At 38.8% G+C, this 20,270-nt stretch overlaps 1 long non-coding RNA gene across 1 annotated transcript in view; it reads left to right on the top strand.

Annotated features, from left to right (window-relative positions):
- LOC134479498 (uncharacterized) overlaps window positions 1-16,613 on the top strand; it is a 66,737-nt gene extending 50,124 nt beyond the window's left edge. Inside the window, exons 4-5 of the long non-coding RNA XR_015622645.1 lie at window positions 7,527-7,653; window positions 15,340-16,613. This is a non-coding gene — a long non-coding RNA (uncharacterized LOC134479498). The remainder of the gene's footprint in view (window positions 1-7,526; window positions 7,654-15,339) is intronic.
- The last annotated feature ends 3,657 nt before the right edge of the window (window positions 16,614-20,270 follow it).

Genomic DNA, 20,270 nt, shown 5'->3' with positions numbered 1-20,270 from the left:
ATCTTCTTTACCCTCTTAGTTTTCACAGCTCTGCAAGGGATGAATCACTAGCTCCATTTTTAAAGGCATGGAGATAAAGACTTCCAGTTGCCAACAGAGCTACAATGGGCCTCATTGCTGACATGAAAAATGCCCTCAATGTGTGACTGAAGCAAGCTCATGGCAGTGCTTCAAAATCCTCATGTGGAGGGTTGAGAAAAATGCCCCCACCTCCCCACACCATTCCAATAAGTGCTGTACTTTCAGTTCTAACCTTATTCTTTACACTCTGTGCTTAGTTGTCATTACTGGGGATTTAGTGGCGTCTGACTCCTACTCAATTCAGCAGTACTTCAATCCTTGACTGGTGAATAGACAAGCTTATAATAGAAAAGCTGCCTCTTCAGAGAAAGTGGCTCAGCAGGATGTGAGAGGCCCAGGGAGAGAAGCTCTTTCCTTTCAGGAGAATGTTCCTCAAGGTGACCCCTTGCTTCAGTCCTCAGACAATCTCTGAAAGGAACTGAAGTTGAAAACAACAGGAGGGTTAGAAAGAAGTGGCCAGAGGGATGACCCTTACTGGTACTGATCTCCTTCTGGCTTTTGCCTTCCAGGTGGGCTTGTGCACCTGCCTTCTGGCCTTCAAGTTCACTTTAAAACACATCAGTCAGTGAAGTAGGCTCAGATTCTATCTGATTTGGTATTTTGGGTGATTTGAAAGGTGAAAGGAGAAAGGCTGCTATGGAGTTTCTTCTCTTCGGAAATCCAACAGAAAAGAAGATACCATTCTCTTTTAGGTTTGCTACTCATTTTATTAAGCCTTATAGTACCCTTGAGAGGATGACAGAGGTCACATTTGGTTATTTTCATTTACAGGCTGGAAGCAGAATCGAGCTCAAGGAGGTGTTGAATGCTACCCAAGACACAATTAGAATATTGACTACATGACATAGGCCTCTGTCACAGCTATAATACACTAAATTGAGTATCTCAAAGAATTATCCAAAGGTTCCAAAATATGATTCTTTTGTCAGAAAGTGAGTTTATTGGACAAATACACGTGTGTCATTATCCACACCCAACATATTTCCTGAGAAAAACGTCCACAATAAATGTTTATAAGGTCCTATAATAAATGACACTATGCTCTGACCAGGGAAGCAGAGTATTGCCTTGCTCAGCCATCATCAGAGAAGCTTTCTCCTGTGAATGATGGGAGCAAATACAAAGATCCACAGCCAGAAATTATGCAGAGAGAGACCTTGGGACACTCACCTCTAAGTGGGATGTCTCCCATCAAATCTTGCCCCTCAGGGCTCAAGGAACCTGGTAGAAGAGGAGGCAGAAAGATTATTAGAGCCAGAGGGCATGGAGAACACCAAGAAAACAAGGTCCTCTATATCAACACGGTGATGAGCACACAAACTCACAAGACTGAGGATGCATACACAGGACCATAGAGGTGGGACCCAAGCGCTGAAAGAAGTGAATACATGCCCCCATGCCTATCCCAGAAGCAACCTCTAATTGATAACTTGCAAATAAAAACTTAGGTTCCACCAAAAGAGTGTCACGGGTAGAGTAAAAATCTGCTCTATTTTTTTTAACCTTCTATTGATTCTTTGAGTTTCACTTCATGCACTCCAGTCCCCCAACTCATCTTTCTATCCCCTCATAGCCGCCCTTTGCCTTTGCAACCTCCCAACAAAACAGCACACACACACACACACACACACACACACACTCACATAGAAAACATCTCAACATGGAAGCTATAGTATGTCACAGTGAGTCCCACAGTATATTCCTCAGTTCATACTTCTTCATTTGCAAATGTTCATTGCAATGAGTCATTGGTCAGGTTTGAGATCTCTGGCTTCTGTGACATCATTAACAATGGATCCTCAGAGAGACTCCTCTTGGTTATCCTGTTGTTCCCCTTTGTCATGGAGATCCTGCAGCTGTGGATCAGCAGGACTGGCCCTTTCACAAGTCCCAACAGCTTGCAGATGATAAAGATTTTGGAGTAGGCCAACACGGAGCCCTGAATCTGGGCCTCAGTGGTAGCTGAGCTGGTGATTCTAGGAGCCCTCCTTTATCCTCACCACCAGGACTAGCTCTTCTGCATTACTCTGGCTGAGCCACCCACTGCGGCCATAGGCAGGAGGCAGGGTAAGATCTCTTGCTCTCATGCCCTTGGAGAGAGGAAAGACATCCCCCCCATACACACCCACACCACCTATGGCAGATAAGTGACAGGGCCAGCTCTCCCTCACTTCCTTACCTGAACACTGTGCTACTCAGACAAGGTATAGGGCCCACTCTCCAGCTCTCATGACCCCAGTGCTAGCTCTCCAGACCACTAAAGGTATGAGGGGATATCACCCCACATCCATGCCACTTTACAAGACAAATAGTGGGGCCAGCTCTTCCACGTCCTCTCATTCTGAGCTAGCTGATTTGTATCCCCATCACTAGGGCCAGCTTCACTGTGCTGTCTGGGTAGAGCACAGGGGCAGCTTTCCATAGTGTTGCCTCTGGTGAGATGTAGTGTCAGTTCTTCACATACTCTGGACATCCACTTAGTCCCTTGTGGCTGCCCCGACTAGGGACAAATGCCATGTTCTTTAGTGGTAATAGCCACAGACATCGACACCTGCCACAGTGTAGCCATGGACCCAGACATGGTCCTCAACAGCAAACTCAGGCTGGGACCTCACCATGGCTCCAGGTGGCAGGTCTGGCTATTGCACAACAGGCTACTCTTCTCCACACTTGAGTTTTATAATGCTTAAACTGCTCCACTTCTCTTTCTCTCCCATCAGTGGTCACTCTTGGTGCAGGCTAGCCATGAGGCTGGTAGGCCCTTGGGTGACATCTTCTGTCTGAATTATGTGTCGCACAGCAAGTGAGTGTCTGTGCTCCACCTGAGCTGTGAGCCAGAGGGCAGGTCTGTGGGTGGCAGAGTCGTCTACAGGTTTCTGTCTGTCTTCCTCTTCCCATGCTGCTCTGCCTGGATTAGATTTGATTTGGTTTTTATGAATCCTAAGCATCAAACAGCTTTGGCCACCAAGCCAGGCATCAATCTAGAAGGCCATCTGATCTGCTCCTAACTGGTGTAAGAATATTACCACGAACAAGGTGTATCTTTGTCCATTTCCAGGAGGGAAAACATATTACTATTATTACTATTAAGGGATATGTGGATATTCAACAGAAACAAACTCAATGGTATTTTCAGAGGTCCTTATCTCACAAAGTCATGTTGGGACTTTTCCTTAAAAAACAAACAAACAAACAAACTTTATACTTCCATTTTTAGTTTTTCTTCTCTCTTTTTAACCCTAGAGGTCTTTGCATCGATATCATGGCTTCCAGTTTAATGTATGGGATTCCTGAGTGTGTGAACAACTAACTGATTCTCATACCTTCTTTTGAGCTCTTTTCTGTATGTTTTGTCCAGTTCTTATGTGCTAGTTTTTGTTCTTTATTATTATATTTTATTTTGTTATATTTCATTTTTCTTTATTATTATCTCCCATAAGCCTGTTTGTTTCTTAATGAGAGTCAGAAAGAGGGTGGATCAGGGTGAAAGGAGAGAAGAGCAACTAGGAGGCATAGAGGGAATGGAAACCATAATCAAGATATATTATGAGGGAAAAATCTATTTTCTATAAAAGGAAATAACAAATAAGTTAAATAAATAAATCACATGAATGAAAATGTCATTTGGGGCCTTGTGTTTTCTTACTGTATGCTAACAAAACATGTTCCATAAAATGTTCTATTAAACTATACTATTTTTCTCAATTCATTAATCTTATGTATATGAGTTTTTTCTTACATGTAGGTGTACGCACCATGAGAGTACCTTGTACAAATGTAGGCCAGAAGAGATCCCTTGGAACTAGAATTACAGATAGTAGTGTGCCTCCATATGGGTACTTAGACCTCGACAAGAGCAGCTGGTACTCCTATCTATGGAACCACCTCATCTCTTATGACATGATATAAAATAAAGAAACATTTGCCTCAGATAGACATACATTTAGATTATCACTAAACAAATTTAGGTGTACATGCTGCTTCCTGCCTAATGTTGTGTCTGCCTGGGTTGTTTTCATATACATCACTTCCACCCTAATGGACTACACCTTCCAGCTGCTTTACCCCACTCTCCTTCAACCCATTATTATGTTAGACTTCTTCAACAAACAGCAAGAACAATCATTAAAGTTGGCATGATGCTAAAAGCAAGGAGATGAAGATCAAAGCAGATTTCCTATCCTGTCAGAACTCTCTGTTCATTTAAAAAAACAAAACAAGGAAAAGACAGCAAAAGAACAACAATAAAAAGTTTATGTAAAATATGGAACAAAGGGCCAGCAAGATGGCTCACCAGGTAACAGTGCTTGCTGTTAAGCCTGATGACCTGAGTTTGATCCAGGAAGCATATGGAAGAAAAGGAGCAGTTCCCAAAAGTTGTCCTCTGACTCATGCATACACACATGCACATGTGCATGTGCACGCGCGCGCGCACACACACACACACACACACAATATGTGTACATGCATAGACACACATACACACACCATATATGTACACAAATACATCAATGCAAGAAAAGGACTCAAGAAGCTGAAGGAGTTTACAACACCATAAGAAGAACAACAATATCAACCAACCAGACCCCAATAGAGCTCCCAGGGACTAAACCAACCAATGAGTACACATGGAGGGACCCATGACTCCAGCCACATATGTAGCAGAGGATGGCATTGTCCAGCATCAATAGGAGGAAAGGTCTTTGGTCCTGTGAAGGCTTGATTCCCCAATGCAGGGGAATGCCAGGACGTTGGGGGAGGAGTGGGTGGGAGTGGAAGTACCCTCATAGAAGGAGAGGGAGGAGGAGGGGGTGTGGCATAGGGGGGAAAGGGATAACATATGTAAACACATAACAAATGTAAATACATAAAATATCCAACAAAAATTAAATTTAATAAAAGAAAAAAGAGAATTTTTTTTTAAAAAATGTGAAGCAAAACAAGGTCAGAGGAAATGCTTTCAATACCACATAGGAAAGAGAAAGATGCTTTACTGTAGAATGTGGGACTCAGGTCCTTCTTGCTTCTTCAGGAGTAAAGAAAGAAAGACAGAGAATTCTCTAGCAATTATAATGTTAAAGTATTTATCAGTACAAATGTGACAAACTAGAAGTGCCTCAGACACCTCTAGAGGTAAATACTAATTGTGAACAGGCACAAGAGCAAATGAATGATCTGACTGGTCAGAATATGAATATTTGCCTAATTTGGACTGCCTTAATGGAACATTCTAACTAAAGGGGCTGGGGAGATAGCTCAGTGGCCAAACCTGTACTACTCTTGCAGATGACCAAAGTTTGATCCCCAGTACTGATATCAGATGGCTCATAAATTTCTCCAAATCCAGCTCCAGGCAATTGGGTATTTCTGGAATCCAAGGGCACCTGCACTCATGTACACGTACCCACACATAGATATGCAAGTGTACACATAATTAAGGATAATAAAATGTTTATTTAAAATTTCAATCTATTAAATACTGTATTGCTTCATATAGTTGATTGATCCTAAATTCTCTTCTGTTTTCATAGAAACCCAGGGCACTATAGGTACCTCAGACTAATGGCTCCTACTTAATTTTGAAACAGTAATGACATTCTAGTAAATAGAGCTTGCTACTATGGATAACTAGACATTAACAACTTGTAATAAAAAAAGAGGTAAAAGATAAAAATTTCTACCAAAATGTGTAAGGGAGAAAAGTGGGATTTAGTTGGAAGATTTGTATGCAAATTCGGTCTTGCTAAAATACTATTATTGCATCTCTATTTGCATTATATGCACATATATAATAAAACCTTTAACTTTAATGATGCTAAATCTCTAAAGTTCTTCTACCTTTTTGCAACAGTTTGTTCTCAAATCTTGAACCCCCTTCTCTTTTGACATTGATACATCTAAAATCTATAATTACAAATGAACGAATTATTTAAATCATTTGCACCATTCCCCTGATTACTTCAATTTAGACTTCTTCTTATAAACTCTTCTAGTCACTGACTAGGTCTTCATAGTCTTTCTTATAAATTTCTCTTTATTTACTGCATGTGCTTTCTACTGAATTCAAGGATCCATACTAGACTGTTGGAACTCTACAGGGAGCAACTCTAACTGGCTCCTAGAAATCCAGCAATCCTGGTGTTTATTCCACTATGTAATCTATTTTCCTTCAGTATTTTCTGTTTCAAGGGATACATTTCTAACAACAGGTTACAATACAGTGGCATGTGGTGTTTTAGAAAATGACACTATGGCTTCCCCCTCTGTCTTGCTTGCTTTCCACTTTTCTCCCTCCCTCAGGAAGTCATATGCTATGTTGTACCTTGCCTTATAGAGGTACCCATATGTTCCGATTTGCTTTCTGTTGCTATGATAAAACACTCTAACCAAAAGCAACTGAGAGGAGCAAATTGTTAATCTGTCTTATAATTCCAGGTCACTGTCTATTATTAAAGGTAGTCTGTGCAGGAACTCAAACAAGATATTGAAGCAATAATATCTGATTTCTGGCTTATGTTTAGCTAGCTTTCTTATGTGGCCTAGAACCACCTACCTGGAAATGGCACAGCCCAGAGTGGGATGGTACATTTTACATCAATTAGCAATTAATACAAGCCTTCACCCCCCACTCAGAAACCATTTTGATCTAGATAGTTCTTCAGTTGAGATTTTCTTCTCAGATAACTCTAGACTGTGTCAGACTGAAAATTAAAGCTAACCAGGACACCACACAGCGAGAAATACACTTTTGTTCTGTCAATAGCCACTCGTGGGAGAGTTTGTGAATACACCTACCTCAGCAGAGGCTTGAATTTCCACCCCACGGGTGGATGCTGAAGACAGTCTTGTGGTCAACCTAAGTGAGAGACTCCAACATGGCCACACCTCCATCCCAGAACTTCATAAGTGAAAATTAGAGAAATGTATTATTTTGAAAAACTAACTTTTGAGATTACTCCTCACATAGTACTAGGTAATAAATAAAAGTATTTATAGACAACTACAAAATAAATGTCAAATATACCTTAAAACAACTATATTGCTAAATTAAGGAATATACTGGAAATGATAGATCTAACATTTGTTAGGTGAATAAATCCAAAGACTGCAGAAAGAAGGCTCATAAAAGTTTGTTCTTTGGTATATGTGTGTGTGTGTGTGTGTGTGTGTGTGTGTGTGTGTGTGTGTGTGTATGTGTGTGTGTATGTGTGTGCGTGTATGTATGTGTGTGTATGTGTGTGTGTGTGTGTATTATTCTCTTGGTTATTTCAACTATTTGCAGATTTTCTGAGTTTATAGACAAAATAACAGTGTGATGATTCATGTCGGATATAGACTTAACTGAACTGAGAAACACAGAGACCTGGAAAAAGTATATTTGGGGCATATTTGTGGAGGTGTAGAAAGGTGGTTAATAGCTGATTGGATATTGATTTATGTACCAGGACTAGAGGAAATAAATACAGAAGCTGAACTGGAGTCTCATCTGAGAACTACTGCATTCTTGTTTTCCGCCTTACTCATCGGAACTCCAGCTTTCTGATCTTGAGACTGCATTGCTCCCCTCCATGAGTGAGTACTTGGCTCTCGGCCTTGAAATACGAGTTACACTATCAGTCTTCTTGGTTGTGAGGGCCTGAGTTGGGATTTTCCATCTTGTGGTCTCTAGCCTACGGGAGACCTGTCATGGGACTTCTCAGTGGCCAATATCCCTAATAAATTTCCTCCTACACATCTATCTGCAGTTTCCATTTGCAATATTGTTCTAGGTAACCCTGAATATTACAAGTAAAATTAAAAGACACAGATGACTAAAGTTTATTGGTCATGGTCAGAGAAACCAAAAGTGGTGGTAGAACTGCTATTAGTATTCAAGTCTTCTAAAGTTTAAAACGAAAGTTGAAAAGAAGTAAGTCAAGAATTGAATAGCTTACAAAAGGGTCAAAGCTTTTTAAATTTGTTGCTTATATTAAGAATTAAATTCTAGCATAGAAAATTCAAGCGAAGGAAGAATACGATGAGTTTCATAAAAAGAAAATTAATTTCAAAATCGAGTCACATTCCAGCAGCTGCATATGAAGCTATGAAGCACTAGTCAAAACAGTTCTACTTTCTCTTCATTTCCTGCTTCTTTTTGTCTACAAAATGTTAACAGAAGGGACAAAGAACTTTGAAACACTTTTCAGTATGAGTTGGTTCTTTGAGTCCAAAGTTACTGAGCCTCAAAAATAGAAGGAAGCAGTGACTAACTAAAGCATTTCAATGAGTCATAACTAATGATACCCCTACCCACAGCAATGCATGAGTTACATGACCTATTAAGATTGACCTCAGATTACTAAGTACTCCATTACTACAAGAAGTAGCTTAGCTAACACAGTTCCTTGGATAATTATTCACTTAGTAAATTTCCAGCTATGTAAACAGTCATTATCTGGAGAGTTTTTAAAAATAAATATTATGCATTTAGATATTGTACTCTACCCATGCAATATGTTGTTCTCACTATAAAAAGTGGCTATAAATATCATACATACATATAATAAATATATAAATATCAAGAAAACTCAAGTGAACCTATAAATATTTCAAAATAAGGAGTTAAAAGAATGGAAAAATAAGTAGATAACAGACATTATAGAACTTCACTCTACCTAAAGGTTGCTCATCAGGGAATTCTCGGTAATTTGATTGTAGAGGTGGGATGAGAGATGTAAAGCGTTAGCTAAGCATTTAAGAGGTCTTAGATTTTATCTTTCATAAAAAGGAAAAGAAGGAAGGAGAGGGGAGAGAGTAAGGGGGCCAGAAAAAAGCAAAATTCAGTAAATATCTATATCTATCAACCTTGAGTTATATATGAAACTTGCTAAAGTCAAAATATGTTTTAAAATATTTTCTTTTTTTATAAATAATTATTCATTATTGAGAAATGTCTGGAAATGGTGGGAACTGGATGGTCACTAAGTACTTTCTCACTCCTTGAAATCCTCCTGTCCCCTGCCAGGAATGACTGAGTACTTTCAACCGTGCTTCTCACTCTCTAAGGTTTTTGTCAGCCTTCATCTTGAATGTGTGAAGCTTCCATAGTCGGCTCCTCCACACATCACTACACAGTCACTGAGCTTCCTTATACCACCTCCATTAATGCTTCACTCATCTATATAGAGGATCACTTTTTGAGACAGAAAAAAGCACACATATTGTTTTCAGAAACTTACCATGAAGCTCGCCTGTGCCGATCTTTGAACCTTAGGACTTTATTATCCAGATCAAAGACTGAGCTTTTACTAAAAGACTGAAAAAAAAACCTCTCTTATAACAGGTGTAGAAATGGCCCAGATAAAAGTAAATTCAAGATTACATGCTCATCCAGTCTATAATAAACTAGAACTTCTAATATTAAAATGCAAATGAATATTGGATAATACCACTATAAATTGTTCCTAACTCAGTAGTCTTGCATGGAAGAAAAACAGGACCGTAGTAGGTTTCTGGCTTCCTGCTCTCTCAGGAATCTGATTCAGTGAAGCTACAATGGTATTCAGTGGTCTACATTTAGATATACTATAAATCTACCACAGGCAAAGAAATCTTAACTTGGGTTTCAATCCACATCATCTAGCTGCTGTCAAAACAGGTGTCTCAAGTTTCCAGTGTGTCACCGGGACTGAAGTAAAGAAACAAGAATAGGAAACTCTGAAATGAGAGAGAAGAAGGTAAATTAGAAAAACATTAATCTATGTAAAACTTTACCTAGGAGTGACTTGATCTCTGGCTGGATTTGGCCTAGCAAAGAAGCTGTGGGAAAATCTCACCTCTGTATAAGATAGCCTCTACTTTTCTTCAGAGAGACGGAATTGGAGAATGAGGTAGGAAGCCATTATAGTCTCATGAATGAATGTGGATAAATGTAGCTAGAACTCAAATAGGATAGTCACTGTGGAAACCAAAACTGGATAACATTTTCTTTTCATGTTCATTTTCTGAAGGAGATGGATAGATTGTGAAGTATTTTCTCTGCCCCACTATTGCTCATGAATTCCCAGAGGTTGCTCATACACCAAAGGGATTTGTTAAGTAGAAAATGATTCAGTAATTTCATTGTAAGGCTTATACAAAAGTCAATTCACTCAATGGGTTCTTTATACTGGGGAAATTTAATTTGTTAAATGTTTTAGAAACAAACATAGTCTGTTCTTAGCTCTCTGCTACTTTAGTTATAATGTAATCAGAAGAGAGAAACTGTAAAATAATATAAACAAGGAAAAATATTATAAAGAAGTAGCAACAGGAGTTGAAATCACAATAAATTGAGTAAAAATGGTGGAAGAGGAGAGAAAAATATAACAGGACTTCTGGGAGAGACTTCTCAAAGGAAGGACGAACCGACAAGAATCTTCAACACGCCTCATTAAAATAGCAGAGTTGATGCCCATGGAATGGTACATGACTTCACTGTGTTGTTTGTGGCCAAGCAGGACTCTGACTTGTCAGTCAAAGGAAAAATTCTTTCTGGAATACTGATGAATTCACTGGAGGCCTACTCACTTTGTTGGTGACTACCCCGAAACCCATCTGGACAGCAGCTGATATCAAAGGAAGCCACCTGGAACGAGTGTCGTAGAAGGAGTTATGGTTGATTTGCTGAGAAATAAACAGTGTACCCTGTACTGACCCTGTTTAACAGGGCCAATCTCTGTTATTACAGAGCAAGGAAAAAGGGTAGGGTTGGAGGATAGTCAGTAAATTAATAGCTGGCATATTTCTCTAGTAGCTAAGTTAAAAGATTTTATTCCATAAAATACAGTTGTCAAATATAAATTATACTGCTGTACACATTCATGCACGTACACACACACACACACACACACACACACACACACACACACACACACACGCACACACACCAAATGATGATACCATTTTCCTGAGGACTGAATCACCATTTGCTCGAAAACTTTCTTCTCTCCTATGTATTTGTCAGTGATTTCAATCTGGACAGACATGTGTACTATGAGAAGGAAAAATTCAGAAAGTACATCATAAGTCTGTTTGCTTAAAATGAACTAGGAACAAACTGAAAAAATATTTCAGTACACCTAGTATGTTAAGATTCAGGGGCTCAGAAGGCTCTTGGTACCCATAGATGGCAGCAAAGCGCAGTCATGTGCTGAGCACCTTCAATCCCATCTTTGTCAGATGCATGAGTTCTTCTCATCCCTTCCTTAATGCTCCTCCACCTTCCAGGCATTTCTCTGATGAGTTAGCTACTCTGGGGAAACAATTTTAAAGACATATAGATGAGTGCTAGCAGGGGCAAGTAACAAGAATGCCGATGTTGTTCACAGAAGTAAAGAAATGCTTTTACATGTATAGCAGAGGCCAGCAAATGCTTTCAACAAGGGGTTAAACAGTAAAGACTTTAGACTATGAGGTCGTAGGTGAAACTTCTCAATTGTGCCTGATAGCATAGTTATAGCCACCAGCGATATGTGTAAGTAAGATTTCATTCTGTGCCAGGCATGGTGGGTCATATAATTTTAGCACTCCAGAGGTAGCAGGATCTCTGTAAGTTTGAGGCCAGCCTGGTTTACCCAGGAAGTTCCAAGGCAGCCAGTGCTACAAATTGAGACCCTGTCTTAAAAACCAAACAAGCTCAAACACACAAAAACTCATTCTGCTAATAAGTCAGGATTGTCTGGCTTATATGGCTGGCTTGATAATCCCTTAAGCAGGAAAATAGCAGGAGAGATGGGTAAAGAGAACACTATGTAAGAGAAAAATGTGAAACCCAAAATCTGTGATATCTATGACATAGACACTAAAGCCAATCAGCCTTAATGCTCATCAGTTTTGAAATTTACCCACAGATGAATAGCAAACGAGAGAAAGTTCGGCCAGGCTGGAACTTCTGTTTACATCCTACAGCCGCCGCTTTCCATTTGTGAGGTTAAGAAATACTGTCATAACTATCCAGCTTTTAAAACCGATAAAATAGACAACTAACATTGTCCCAATTTTCAAATGACTTGACTAAACATCAGAGTCTGCATATGTCAGCAATGGCCTCCCTGGCTACTATCACAGCTCATCAAAAAACTTTTCCTAGTGCAAAGAAGTCATACACAAAATTATGTTTTAAAGCATATTGTATTTTTACATTTAAAATCTAATCTATTTGCATATTTTATACTCTTAAAATGTTAATATATACTGTGTTTTCTACAATAAGTTAGTGAAATAATATACTCTGATTTTAATCATTAACAAGTGAGAATCTTTCCAAGGAATACACATTATGGATGTCAATGCCTTATTTGACAATTAGTCCTAATACACTTAATTAGTTTTGATTATATCTGTATTTTTGATACAGCTTTCTCCTCTTGCTTGCTTCAAAATACACATAGCATACCTTTGAAATTTATTCTTTTAAACCTTTGAACCAAGACATCAAGGTTTTAGACATTGTATGCAAGCTGACCTCATTTATAGGTTGCTAATGAACCAGCTACCTAGCTCTGGTATGATTAAGGACTTCCCTAGAAATAGCTCTAATCAATCGTCATCCTGTATTTCTCTTCATTGAGTAAAGAATGCAATTCAACTTTGTTCAAGTCTCATAGAACAAATGTTATATATTCTCACTAAATATCTTATATCCCCAGATGCTGTTGAATTATTAGTAAGATGACCCTCCAAAGAGGTCACTTTCTAATAGAAATTTGAAAGTTGTTTGGATTACAATATTGTTGAAAAAGGACATCCCCTTTTTTGTTGAACGATGATCAATATATTTCTGGCCATGGACAATATAAGAGCTCTTCTTGGTGTCCTCATACCTACTACCACTCTCTTAGCACAATGAGAAAACTGTAAGACAGCCAGAAACTGCTGGTGTTGTCTCACTGGGTCATGTTAGAGAAACTCTAACACTTGACTAGACACGGTGATTCTTGCTGGAGTTATTAGTGCTGAGTTATGCAAGTTTTCAGCTTTTCAGGCTGAAATATTATAGTGGTTTTATGATAATTTGGAAAGAGCCCCAGCAGCGCCTCCTTCCTTGTATAGAGCAACCTGAGCAAGATTTCCTCAGTGATCTTTTTACATTTTAATTTGAAACAAAAGAAGGAAAATCTTCAATCTGCTAAGAAATCAGATCCAAATTTCTTTCTCTAAGTGAAATAATCCAGACACAGAAATACAAACACTGCATGATTTCATTACATGTGGAATCTAACATAGTAAAACTCTTAGAAGCAGAAACTTAGAGTGATGGTTGCCAAAGACTGAGGGGAAGGGTAAACAAAATACATCAAGCTTCAGTAAAAACTTAAAAAGCTAGATATTCTGGAGTCCTGCATCGGCAAATAGTGTCTACAGCTAACTACATTGTATACTACACACTAAAGGACAGCCAAGAGAATTGATCTGATCTTTGGTAAGGTAGTCACATAATAACAAAGGAGGCAAGAAATTATGTTGGGATATGATGGGTATGTTTACAGCCTGGATGACAGCAATAATTTTACAGGTGTATACTTGACCCCATACACATGACATATATGAAAGCAACCAAATATATATCAGGAAGTCTATTATGGCAGGTGCATACAACACGGAATGAGCAATTTTTTCCCTTTTCTCCATCTTTATTAAATTGGTTATTTCTTATTTACATTTCAATTGTTATTACCTTTCCCGGCTTCCAAGCAAATATCCCCCTAATCCCTCCCTCTCCCCTTCTATATGGGTGTTCCCTCCCCATCCTCCTCCCCTTACCGCCCTCCCCCCAACAATCCTGTTCACTGGGGGTTGAGTCTTGGCAGGACCAAGGGATTCCCCTTCCACTGGTGCCCTTACTACTCTATTCTCTGCTACATATGCAGTTGGAGTCCAGGGTCAGTCCATGTATAGTCTTTGGGTAGTGGTTTAGTCCCTGGAAGCTCTGGTTGGTTGGCATTATTGTTCATATGGGTTCTCAAGCCCCTTCAAGCTCTTTCAGTCCTTTCTCTGATTCCTTCAACGGCGGTCTCATTCTCAGTTCAGTGGTTTAATGATGGCATTCACCTATGTATTTGCCATATTCTGGCTGTGTCTCTCAGGAGAGATCTACATTCAATTCCTGTCAGTCTGCACATCTTTGCTATCTAGTTTGGTGGCTGTATATGTATGGGCCACATGTAGGGCAGGCTCTGAATGGGTGTTCCTTCAGCCTCTGTTCTAAACTTTGCCTCCCTATTCCATCCCAAGGGTATTCTTGTTCCCTTTTTAAAGGAGTGAAGCATTTGCATTTTGGTCATCCTTCTTGAGTTTCACGTGTTCTATGCATCTAGGGTAATTCGAGCATTTGGGCTAATATCCATTTATCAATGAGTGCATACCATGTGTGTTTTTCTGTGATTGGGTTACCTCACTCAGGATGGGAATGAGCAATTTTTAATTTATACTTGTCTTTCATGGGCAGGTAGGATCTTCTCTGGGACTTCTTTTGTTAACTTTTTATGATAATGACTGACATTAGGAATGCCATGTCATTATGTGCTTGCAGAACAATTCCAGAAATGGCATTCTAGAGGAAACAACAAATGACTCTGCCCTCCATCTTGGATGGGACGTGCAAGCAAACATGGCAAACATGTTATTTGGGCCTCATCATTTCCTCTCTTTTTACAAACTAAATGTCACATCAATGGGCTGGTTTTCTATTTATTTTACAAGCTAGACTGCCTCTAATGCTGGAATGATCTATGGCAAGGACTTTTATGTAATCAACATAAGGGAATTCTGAATGTTCCATAGCAATCACAACTCAGACCAGTCCTTTGCTTTCTAAAGCATTTGTCCAAAAAAATAAACATCTTTATTTATATGAAATTTCTAACATTGTCACTATCAGAAAGCTTGCTAAACATATTTTGTATGAACATCTAGAAAAGCTATATATCACTTCTGAGTTCATTTGTCTAATTTGGTGTGTCCTCTCCCTTCCTCCTTTCAACCTTTTCAAATGAAAGGATAGACTACAGCACAATCTATAGAACAGTCTATATCTAGCACTCTCTATAACACACAGAATATCATGAGGGCCATTCTAACTTTGGACATATCTATGGTAGGGGATCTTCAGGATGGGGTTGGCTCAGAGAAAGACTAAGAATATTTTAATTCCCTTCTTGGAAGATTGGGAGTAAAGTATGAAGATAAAAGCAAAATATTTCCTTCATTTAAAGTTCTTTCCAAAATTTGACATTTTAGGTACTATCTGAACTTCACTGAGAGAAGAGAAGGAGATAAAGGCTTTGTGGGGTTCAGTGACATCTCATGACTACCAGGTGAAGGTATTGGAGTAGAAGAAGGCTCATGAACCTCCATTTGGCCCCAGGGTGGTAAGAGCTAAATCTAGTTGATGAAAGATAGCTCTATACATGACAACATCAACAATCAGCCTCTTTAAGTGCAGGGACTCACAGTCAGTGCCAGTGAAGAACCATCCTCATGCACCTAAGAGAAGATTCAACAACAGAGAAGAAGAAATTTGAGACAGTACTGGATAAATACGCATGTGCAATTCCTAGGAACAACTCAGAATGAACGACCAAGCTGTAGGGTGGTGACACATCTGCATTATTCACAAGGGAAAAAGAGCCCGTGGGTTTTTCAATAATGAAGATGTCCCATTTCCTTACCAAAGCTGAGGAAATTCCCATTCAAATGACCTTAAATGCCATCCTAAAGTCAAGTCTCTATCCAAGACCACAATTCTGAACTTAGACAATGATCAAAACAGCAATCTGGATATCAAAAGATATGTATCACATATACCATACTTCAATATGACAAGATGATAGGACAAACTTTCAAGGCCAGGCTGGGCTACTTAGTGAGGCACAGACTAAAAAGACAAAGTAAAAACATTTGTTACCTCAACCAATATTCATGGTACACCAGCCACAAGTACTCATTCCAACACTGTCTAAAATATAGTAATTTAAGTTTGAAGAGGGCCAGTTGGCTTCACCTTCTGCCAAGCCTGAAAACCCAGTTCAATCCCCAAGACCCTCATAGCAGAAGAAAAAATTGACCCCAATTTTTTCACACAGGTAAACTATACCACATGCACACACATATACACCCACATAAGTTCATTCACATCTACACATACATCCATACATATGCATACATACATACAGATATATACATTCACATACATGCACACATACATACATTTACATATACACATACATATACATATACACACATTCACATTCATGCACACATACAATAAATGTAACATTATTTAAATAGAAGTATTAAAACCTATGTTATTATTCTAAAGACTGACAGATAGTTTCCCATTTCCAGTAAACAATCAATTGAAGGTAACTGATACAAATTTACCAACTTTCCCAAATTCTCCACAGCTTATATCTGAGCAATTGGTAGACTAATTTTGTGACTGCTACTTTTTTTACTGTGTTATATGCTCAAAGAATAAAATCAAATGTTACCTGAACCAGAAAATGTATGTGAAAACATGCAAACTTTCCACTGTCATCAACCAAAATTCACGTATTTCACTTATCTCCCACTTAGTCTATTCCAACCAGCTCTGCCTCCTGTATTTTTATGGACACTGACTATTCAAACTGCTTAGCGGATATATGAACCCCATGTCAGAAAAGTCTTACTACTAGAAGATTTAGTAGGCCAGTGGGTGTTACAGTTTGATAAAATATAACTGCCAATGTTTTCAGTTTCAAAACAGTGACATATAGAGGGGGTGAGTTCACTTTTTGCTGGTTATTTTACCTCATCCCCAGAATAATATAAATGAAGTCAGGCAAGTTGAATAGAGATGATTTCCTAAAAGTTTGATATATATATATATATATACATATATATATATTATATGTATATGTATATAATGTGAGCACCAGGTGATGACACTTTGAAAACACACAGTTTGGAATCAAAGGCAATGCAGAAGTTCTATTATCTGAACAACAATTAAGGTTGTGTGCTTTGTGAATCAGTGTAACAGCCCAAGAGATTCCTGAAATGTTCTAATAACTATTGCTTCTAACATCCTAAAATGAGCTCTCAAAATAAATAATTTTTGAGAATACACTTACAAATATTGACATTTCTCCTCAAGAACATCTTTCTCTAGGTAAAAGTTTCTTAGTCTTATTGTTGTGAATGTATTAGGCCATATAACTCTGTTAGGAGTTACCCAGTGCACTGTGAGATGCACAGAGGATCTTGGCCTCTGCTGGGAACACCTTCTTAGTTAAACAATTTCAAATGTTTTCATGCATTTGCAAAAATCCCATAGTATCATGGGATTTGAACTCCCATCAGAAGACTACTTTCCTTAACACACAGAGGAAGATACAAAAGAAAAATATGTAATTTGGAGACATGAACTTGACTGTAGAAAGGAAAAGGGTAGAAAATGCTATTTATGTGACATTACTGACCAGGCAATGAAGGAGTTAAGAAAATTTTCATTCACACTAAACAACAGTAAGATTTAACTTACCACAGAATTAACTATTAGATTTTTAAAATGAAAATAGCAATACACTTTCAAAAGAGTTGTTCTGACAACATAATGAGACAAATTATGTAGAATGCTTGGCATGTCATTTAACACAAAACACTCAACAACTGTCAGGTCTTATTATGTTAGGAGGTCGACAAGACTTTTCTTTATCTAAGTGCGCCTCCCTCTCTCCACACCCCCACTCCCATCTTCCTCCTTCCCTTTCTTCATTGTATATAGATCAACACACATGTTCATGCATATGAAGCTAAAAACGCTAAGAGTTGCGTTCATGAAGGAACATCTATGAAAAGTATGAGAAAAGGGAGGTCAATAAAGCATAGCACTGGCATGTAAAAGTCTGAGTGTGTGAGAGTGTACATGCAGATGGAGGAACAGCAGAAGGCTGACTCATACCATAATGCAAAACAGATGTTCGTCTGTTTGATAATTTTTAGCAGATTAAAAAAAAAGAGTTAAGTAAACTTTATCTGGCATGCTTGAAGCATAAGGTAATCAGATGCTATAATTAATGGAGTGTTAGCACATAGAAGCAAACATGCATTATCATTTTGAAACGTTTAAAATGTCATAAAATATATTTTACACTGAGCCTTACCAGTGTAATTAATTCATTTTATTTCAACAACTATTTAGAAATCATTCATTCTTTCCTTAACTGTGCCAAGCATAGATTTAATCCTTTGAATATTCAGAAACCTACTTCAAGGAAATGGTTTTAAGTATCTTTTTAGAGACATCCAAGATGGAGGTTTATACTGACTGCATACTTCACACGTGAGCCAAAGATGTTTTTGTTAAGTCCTGACATTGTCACTTGGTTCAGTTTTCTGTCCTGTGTGATAATACAGAACATAATATCAGGAGGCAGAGAATGGAACAAAGCTCTTTGCTCTTGGTAGCTTAAAAACAGAGGCAGCATGGGGTTGGGGATTTAGCTCAGTGGCAGAGCGCTTGCCTAGGAAGCGCAAGGCCCTGGGTTCGGTCCCCAGCTCCGAAAAAAAAAAAAAAAAAAAAACAGAGGCAGCATGAACAGGCAGGCTCGGGCAAAGGTATATCCCGAAGGGGTTGCCTTCAGTGACCCAGAGCTTCCAACTGACCCTGCCTCACAGTGTCCACATCTATGTAGAATAATGTTCTCGATCTCAACTCTATCACTGAATAAGTACTGACTATGCCAGAGCCCCAGTAATCTTACTAGAAGTTCTACCTCTAAACATGACATTGGAACAGCATAAGCCTTTCATGAAAAGGGAACTTCACATGCAAACAAACAAAAAAGTATTTGCACAGAAGGTCACACTCAAGGGTAATTGCTGTATGCGAAATCCATTACAGTGCACTACAGCCTTCTTTAAGCACATGTACAGTGTATTGTTGGTGCTGTTGGTCGATGTCTACAAACACAGTAAAGCAAATCCTTCCATATCACATCCTAAATGCACTCAGAGCGAGTTTTTACTCTCTTCACCCAGCTTGTCCTCCCAAAAGAATGGTTTTAGCCTCTTCCGTCTCCTACACACGAAGGGCATCGTGGCTGTCGCACCTCCTACAGGTCTTGGTTTTCACTACTTCTCATCAAATACCTGGACAGGAGATCACTCAGACATACTGTTATTTGCCATTGAGTACGTCTTCGTTTTCTTCATCCTGGCCAACAGACATTCTGCATTGGTAACAAGCAATATAATTTTTGTTAGTTTTAATGTGTTTCCATTTGATTTCAATTAGATACACAATCAGTAAACGGATGTCCTCTTGAGTTATCAACTCCCTCTTTTCCTTCCTCAGTTCATCTTCCATTTGCTGTTTTTCTTCACTCAAGACACCTCTGTTTGACTAGATAATGTCAAAGCCATCTTTGGCTGTTTCAATTTCTTCATAATAAACAAGCAAATAACAACATCAGAAAGCTGACATTTGAATTTTTCTATTTTCAACTTTTTATTTTATTTTTTTATATTTTTGAATCATTTTTTATTTTTATTGGTTATTTTGTTCATTTACATTTCAAATGTTATCCCCCTCACAAGTTCCTACCCCTTGTCCCTTCCCCCTGCCTCTATGAGTGTGCTCCCCTACCCGCCCAACCACTCCTGCCTCAGTAGCCTAGTGTAACCGTTCCCTGAGAGGCTTTGTCAAGGTCGGCCCAATACAGATGTGATGCTCACAGCCAAACATTGGACTGGCACAAGGAAGCCAATGGGGAAGTTAGAGGAAGAACTATAGGAGCTGAAGCAGGTTGCAACCTCATAGGAAGAGCAACAATATCAACCAACCAGACTCCCCCAAAGCTCCCAGGGACAAAATCACCAAGCAAAGAGTAATCAGGAGTAACCATGGCTCCAGCTGGATATGTAGCAGAGGATTGCCTCATCTGGAATCACTGGGAGGAGAGCCCCTGTTCCTGTGGAGGCTTGATGACCCAAGATAGGGGAATGCTATTTCTACATTTTATACCATGATGATCCTAACAAAATAAAGAGATGAGTGCTTCTCAACTCTAAGGAATTCTTTCTTGAGATTTAATCATTTATAACTTGAGTTAGAAAAATTAAAAGGGAGTCCTAATTAGTGGGTTTTCCCCACTAAATTTAAATTTGTTCTAAATTTAATTTGC

Source organism: Rattus norvegicus, chromosome 6, assembly GCF_021556685.1.
Source record: "Rattus norvegicus strain SHRSP/BbbUtx chromosome 6, alternate assembly SHRSP_T2T, whole genome shotgun sequence".
NCBI classification, from domain to species: Eukaryota; Metazoa; Chordata; class Mammalia; order Rodentia; family Muridae; genus Rattus; species Rattus norvegicus.
Note: the sequence above shows the minus strand (reverse complement) of the source record. Positions and strands in the feature narration are given on the sequence as shown.